Consider the following 7,537-nt stretch of genomic DNA (forward strand, 5'->3'; position numbering starts at 1 on the left):
GAGCTGTGGCCAGAGACGCGGCCCTACCAGAAAATAATTCACAGGCTGGCGCGGCAGCGCTACGTAGGCGTCGGTGGCGCCGAGGCTGACGGCCGCCGCAAAGCCCGCAGCCCCACGGGCTGTGGGGCCACGCGAGCGGCTGCCAAAGAGCTTTCCAACGAGGCACGGCTTTCCCTCCTGGCTCTTCGGGCGTGGGAGCTGTGGCCAGAGACGCGGCCCTACCGGAAAATGCTTCGGGGGCTGGCGCGGCAGCGCTACGTAGGCGTCGGTGGCGCCGAGGCTGACGGCCGCCGGAAAGCCCGCAGCCCCACGGGCTGTGGGGCCACGCGAGCGGCTTCCAAAGAGCTTTCCAACGAGGCACGGCTTTCCCTCCTGGCTCTTCGGGCGTGGGAGCTGTGGCCAGAGACGCGGCCCTACGGGAAAATGCTTCGGGACCTGGTGCGGCGGCGCCACGTGGGCGCCGGTGGCGCCGAGGCTGACGGCCGCCGCAAAGCCCGCAGCCCCACGGGCTGTGGGGCCACGCTAGCGGCTGCCAAAGAGCTTTCCAACGAGGCACGGCTTTCCCTCCTGGCTCTTCGGGCGTGGGAGCTGTGGCCAGAGCCGCGGCCCTACCGGAAAATGCTTCGGGGGCTGGCGCGGCGGCGCCAGGTGGGCGCCGGTGGCGCCGAGGCTGACGGCCGCCGCAAAGCCCGCAGCCCCACGGGCTGTGGGGCCACGCGAGCGGATGCCAAAGAGCTTTCCAACGAGGCACAGCTTTCCCTCCTGGCTCTTCGGGCGTGGGAGCTGTGGCGAGAGTCGCGGCCCTACCGGAAAATGCTTCGTAGGCTGGCGCGGCGGCGCCACGTGGGTGCCGGTGGCGCCAAGGCTGACGGCCACCGCAAAGCCCGCAGCCCCACGGGCTGTGGGGCCACGCGAGCGGCTGCCAAAGAGCTTTCCAACGAGGCACGGCTTTCCCTCCTGGCTCTTCGGGCGTGGGAGCTGTGGCCAGAGACGTGGCCCTACCGGAAAATGCTTCGCAGGCTGGCGCGGCGGCGCCAGGTGGGTGACGGTGGCGCCGAGGCTGACGGCCGCCGCAAAGCCCGCAGCCCCACGGGCTGTGGGGCCACGCGAGCGGCTGCCAAAGAGCTTTCCAATGAGGCACGGCTTTCCCTCCTGGCTCTTCGGGCGTGGGAGCTGTGGCCAGAGACGCGGCCCTACCGGAAAATGCTTCGGGGGCTGGCGCAGCGGCGCCAGGTGGGCGCCGGTGGCGCCGAGGCTGACGGCCGCCGGAAAGCCCGCAGCGCCACGGGCTGTGGGGCCACGCGAGCGGCTGCCAAAGAGCTTTCCAACGAGGCACGGCTTTCCCTCCTGGCTCTTCGGGCGTGGGAGCTGTGGCCAGAGACGCGGCCCTACCGGAAAATGCTTCCGGGGCTGGCGCGGCGTTGCCAGGTGGGCGCCGGTGGCGCCGAGGCTGACGGCCGCCGCAAAGCCCGCAGCCCCACGGGCTGTGGGGCCACGCGAGCGGCTGCCAAAGAGCTTTCCAACGAGGCACGGCTTTCCCTCCTGGCTCTTCGGGCGTGGGAGCTGTGGCCAGAGACGCGGCCCTACCGGAAAATGCTTCGGGGGCTGGCGCGGCGGCGCCACATGGGCGCCGGTGGCGCCGAGGCTGACGGCCGCCGCAAAGCCCGCAGCCCCACGGGCTGTGGGGCCACGCGAGCGGCTGCCAAAGAGCTTTCCAACGAGGCACGGCTTTCCCTCCTGGCTCTTCGGGCGTGGGAGCTGTGGCCAGAGACGCGGCCCTACCGGAAAATGCTTCGGGGGCTGGCGCGGCGGCGCCAGGTGGGCGCCGGTGTCGCCGAGGCTGACGGCCGCCGCAAAGCCCGCAGCCCCACGGGCTGTGGGGCCACGCGAGCGGCTGCCAAAGAGCTTTCCAACGAGGCACGGCTTTCCCTCCTGGCTCTTCGGGCGTGGGAGCTGTGGCCAGAGACACGGCCCTACCGGAACATGCTTCGCAGGCTGGCGCGGCGGCGCGACGTGGGCGCCGGTGGTGCCGAGGCTGACGGCCGCCGCAAAGCCCGCAGCCCCACGGGCTGTGGGGCCACGCGAGCGTCTGCCAAAGAGCTTTCCAACGAGGCACGGCTTTCCCTACTGGCTCTTCGGGCGTGGGAGCTGTTTCCAGAGCCGCGGCCCTACCGGAAAATGCTTCACAGGCTGGCGCGGCAGTGCTACGTAAGCGCCGGTGGCGCCGAGGCTGACGGCCGCCGCAAAGCCCGCAGCCCCACGGGCTGTGGGGCCACGCGAGCGGCTGCCAAAGAGCTTTCCAACGAGGCACGGCTTTCCCTCCTGGCTCTTCGGGCGTGGGAGCTGTTTCCAGAGCCACGGCCCTACCGGAAAATACTTCGCAGGCTGGCGCGGCGGCGCCACATGGGCGTCGGTGGCACCGAGGCTGATGGCCGCCGGAAAGCCCGCAGCCCCACGGTGTGTTGGCCACGCGAGCGGCTGCCAAAGAGCTTTCCAACGAGGCACGGCTTTCGCTCCTGGCTCTTCGGGCGTGGGAGCTGTGGCCAGAGACGCGGCCCTACCGGAAAATGATTCACAGGCTGGCGCGGCAGCGCTACGTAGGCGTCGGTGGCGCCGAGGCTGACGGCCGCCGCAAAGCCCGCAGCCCCACGGGCTGTGGGGCCACGCGAGCGGCTGCCAAAGAGCTTTCCAACGAGGCACGGCTTTCCCTCCTGGCTCTTCGGGTGTGGGAGCTGTGGCCAGAGCCGCGGCCCTACCGGAAAATGATTCAGAGGCTGGCGCGGCGGCGCCAGGTGGGCGCCGGTGGCGCCGAGGCTGACGGCCGCCGCAAAGCCCGCAGCCCCACGGGCTGTGGGGCCACGTGAGCGGCTGCCAAAGAGCTTTCCAACGAGGCACGGCTTTCCCTCCTGGCTCTTCGGGCATGGGAGCTGTGGCCAGAGCCGCGGACCTACTGGAAAATGCTTCACAGGCTGACGCGGCGGCACCAGGTGGGCGCCGGTGGCGCCGAGGCTGACGGCCGCCGGAAAGCCCGCAGCCCCACGGGCTGTGGGGCCACGCGATCGGCTGCCAAAGAGCTTTCCAACGAGGCACGGCTTTCCCTACTGGCTCTTCAGGCGTGGGAGCTGTTTCCAGAGCCGCGGCCCTACCGGAAAATGCTTCACAGGCTGGCGCGGCAGTGCTACGTAGGCACCGGTGGCGCCAAGGCTGACGGCCGCCGCAAAGCCCGCAGCCCCACGGGCTGTGGGGCCACGCGAGCGGCTGCCAAAGAGCTTTCCAACGAGGCACGGCTTTTCCTCCTGGCTCTTCGGGCGTGGGAGCTGTGGCCAGAGCCGCGCCCCTACCGGAAAATGCTTCGCAGGCTGGCGCAGCGGCGCCACGTGGGCGCCGGTGGCGCCGAGGCTGACGGCCGCCGCAAAGCCCGCAGCCCCACGGAGTGTGGGGCCACGCGAGCGGCTGCCAAAGAGCTTTCCAATGAGGCACGGCTTTCCCTCCTGGCTCTTCGGGCGTGTTAGCTGTGGCCAGAGCCACGGCCCTACCGGAAAATGCTTCGCAGGCTGGCGCGGCGGCGCCACATGGGCGTCGGTGGCACCGAGGCTGATGGCCGCCGGAAAGCCCGCAGCCCCACGGTGTGTTGGCCACGCGAGCGGCTGCCAAAGAGCTTTCCAACGAGGCACGGCTTTCCCTCCTGGCTCTTCGGGCGTGGGAGCTGTGGCCAGAGACGCGGCCCTACCAGAAAATGATTCACAGGCTGGCGCGGCAGCGCTACGTAGGCGTCGGTGGCGCCGAGGCTGACGGCCGCCGGAAAGCCCGCAGCCCCACGGGCTGTGGGGCCACGGGAGCGGCTGCCAAAGAGCTTTCCAACGAGGCACGGCTTTCCCTCCTGGCTCTTCGGGCGTGGGAGCTGTGGCCAGAGACGCGGCCCTACCGGAAAATGCTTCCGGGGCTGGCGCGGCGTTGCCAGGTGGGCGCCGGTGGCGCCGAGGCTGACGGCCGCCGCAAAGCCCGCAGCCCCACGGGCTGTGGGGCCACGCGAGCGGCTGCCAAAGAGCTTTCCAACGAGGCACGGCTTTCCCTCCTGGCTCTTCGGGCGTGGGAGCTGTGGCCAGAGACGCGGCCCTACCGGAAAATGCTTCGGGGGCTGGCGCGGCGGCGCCACATGGGCGCCGGTGGCGCCGAGGCTGACGGCCGCCGCAAAGCCCGCAGCCCCACGGGCTGTGGGGCCACGCGAGCGGCTGCCAAAGAGCTTTCCAACGAGGCACGGCTTTCCCTCCTGGCTCTTCGGGCGTGGGAGCTGTGGCCAGAGACGCGGCCTACCGGAAAATGCTTCGGGGGCTGGCGCGGCGGCGCCAGGTGGGCGCCGGTGGCGCCGAGGCTGACGGCCGCCGCAAAGCCCGCAGCCCCACGGGCTGTGGGGCCACGCGAGCGGCTGCCAAAGAGCTTTCCAACGAGGCACGGCTTTCCCTCCTGGCTCTTCGGGCGTGGGAGCTGTGGCCAGAGACACGGCCCTACCGGAACATGCTTCGCAGGCTGGCGCGGCGGCGCGACGTGGGCGCCGGTGGTGCCGAGGCTGACGGCCGCCGCAAAGCCCGCAGCCCCACGGGCTGTGGGGCCACGCGAGCGTCTGCCAAAGAGCTTTCCAACGAGGCACGGCTTTCCCTACTGGCTCTTCGGGCGTGGGAGCTGTTTCCAGAGCCGCGGCCCTACCGGAAAATGCTTCACAGGCTGGCGCGGCAGTGCTACGTAAGCGCCGGTGGCGCCGAGGCTGACGGCCGCCGCAAAGCCCGCAGCCCCACGGGCTGTGGGGCCACGCGAGCGGCTGCCAAAGAGCTTTCCAACGAGGCACGGCTTTCCCTCCTGGCTCTTCGGGCGTGGGAGCTGTTTCCAGAGCCACGGCCCTACCGGAAAATACTTCGCAGGCTGGCGCGGCGGCGCCACATGGGCGTCGGTGGCACCGAGGCTGATGGCCGCCGGAAAGCCCGCAGCCCCACGGTGTGTTGGCCACGCGAGCGGCTGCCAAAGAGCTTTCCAACGAGGCACGGCTTTCGCTCCTGGCTCTTCGGGCGTGGGAGCTGTGGCCAGAGACGCGGCCCTACCGGAAAATGATTCACAGGCTGGCGCGGCAGCGCTACGTAGGCGTCGGTGGCGCCGAGGCTGACGGCCGCCGCAAAGCCCGCAGCCCCACGGGCTGTGGGGCCACGCGAGCGGCTGCCAAAGAGCTTTCCAACGAGGCACGGCTTTCCCTCCTGGCTCTTCGGGTGTGGGAGCTGTGGCCAGAGCCGCGGCCCTACCGGAAAATGATTCAGAGGCTGGCGCGGCGGCGCCAGGTGGGCGCCGGTGGCGCCGAGGCTGACGGCCGCCGCAAAGCCCGCAGCCCCACGGGCTGTGGGGCCACGTGAGCGGCTGCCAAAGAGCTTTCCAACGAGGCACGGCTTTCCCTCCTGGCTCTTCGGGCATGGGAGCTGTGGCCAGAGCCGCGGACCTACTGGAAAATGCTTCACAGGCTGACGCGGCGGCACCAGGTGGGCGCCGGTGGCGCCGAGGCTGACGGCCGCCGCAAAGCCCGCAGCCCCACGGGCTGTGGGGCCACGCGATCGGCTGCCAAAGAGCTTTCCAACGAGGCACGGCTTTCCCTACTGGCTCTTCAGGCGTGGGAGCTGTTTCCAGAGCCGCGGCCCTACCGGAAAATGCTTCACAGGCTGGCGCGGCAGTGCTACGTAGGCACCGGTGGCGCCAAGGCTGACGGCCGCCGCAAAGCCCGCAGCCCCACGGGCTGTGGGGCCACGCGAGCGGCTGCCAAAGAGCTTTCCAACGAGGCACGGCTTTTCCTCCTGGCTCTTCGGGCGTGGGAGCTGTGGCCAGAGCCGCGCCCCTACCGGAAAATGCTTCGCAGGCTGGCGCAGCGGCGCCACGTGGGCGCCGGTGGCGCCGAGGCTGACGGCCGCCGCAAAGCCCGCAGCCCCACGGAGTGTGGGGCCACGCGAGCGGCTGCCAAAGAGCTTTCCAATGAGGCACGGCTTTCCCTCCTGGCTCTTCGGGCGTGTTAGCTGTGGCCAGAGCCACGGCCCTACCGGAAAATGCTTCGCAGGCTGGCGCGGCGGCGCCACATGGGCGTCGGTGGCACCGAGGCTGATGGCCGCCGGAAAGCCCGCAGCCCCACGGTGTGTTGGCCACGCGAGCGGCTGCCAAAGAGCTTTCCAACGAGGCACGGCTTTCGCTCCTGGCTCTTCGGGCGTGGGAGCTGTGGCCAGAGACGCGGCCCTACCAGAAAATGATTCACAGGCTGGCGCGGCAGCGCTACGTAGGCGTCGGTGGCGCCGAGGCTGACGGCCGCCGCAAAGCCCGCAGCCCCACGGGCTGTGGGGCCACGCGAGCGGCTGCCAAAGAGCTTTCCAACAAGGCACGGCTTTCCCTCCTGGCTCTTCGGGCGTGGGAGCTGTGGCCAGAGCCGCAGCCCTACCGGAAAATGCTTCGGGGGCTGGCGCGGCGGCGCCAGGTGGGCGCTGGTGGCGCCGAGGCTGACGGCCGCCGCAAAGCCCGCAGCCCCACGGGCTGTGGGGCCACGCGAGCGGCTGCCAAAGAGCTTTCCAACGAGGCACGGCTTTCCCTCCTGGCTCTTCGGGCGTGGGAGCTGTGGCCAGAGACGCGGCCCTACCGGAAAATGCTTCCGGGGCTGGCGCGGCGTTGCCAGGTGGGCGCCGGTGGCGCCGAGGCTGACGGCCGCCGCAAAGCCCGCAGCCCCACGGGCTGTGGGGCCACGCGAGCGGCTGCCAAAGAGCTTTCCAACGAGGCACGGCTTTCCCTCCTGGCTCTTCTGGCGTGGGAGCTGTGGCCAGAGACGCGGCCCTACCGGAAAATGCTTCGGGGGCTGGCGCGGCGGCGCCACATGGGCGCCGGTGGCGCCGAGGCTGACGGCCGCCGCAAAGCCCGCAGCCCCACGGGCTGTGGGGCCACGCGAGCGGCTGCCAAAGAGCTTTCCAACGAGGCACGGCTTTCCCTCCTGGCTCTTCGGGCGTGGGAGCTGTGGCCAGAGACGCGGCCCTACCAGAAAATGCTTCGGGGGCTGGCGCGGCGGCGCCAGGTGGGCGCCGGTGGCGCCGAGGCTGACGGCCGCCGCAAAGCCCGCAGCCCCACGGGCTGTGGGGCCACGCGAGCGGCTGCCAAAGAGCTTTCCAACGAGGCACGGCTTTCCCTCCTGGCTCTTCGGGCGTGGGAGCTGTGGCCAGAGACACGGCCCTACCGGAAAATGCTTCACAGGCTGGCGCGGCAGTGCTACGTAAGCGCCGGTAGCGCCGAGGCTGACGGCCGCCGCAAAGCCCGCAGCCCCACGGGCTGTGGGGCCACGCGAGCGGCTGCCAAAGAGCTTTCCAACGAGGCACGGCTTTCCCTCCTGGCTCTTCGGGCGTGGGAGCTGTTTCCAGAGCCACGGCCCTACCGGAAAATACTTCGCAGGCTGGCGCGGCGGCGCCACATGGGCGTCGGTGGCACCGAGGCTGATGGCCGCCGGAAAGCCCGCAGCCCCACGGTGTGTTGGCCACGC

The sequence above is a fragment of the Larus michahellis genome, unplaced genomic scaffold (assembly GCF_964199755.1).
Source record: "Larus michahellis unplaced genomic scaffold, bLarMic1.1 SCAFFOLD_26, whole genome shotgun sequence".
NCBI lineage: Eukaryota > Metazoa > Chordata > Aves > Charadriiformes > Laridae > Larus > Larus michahellis.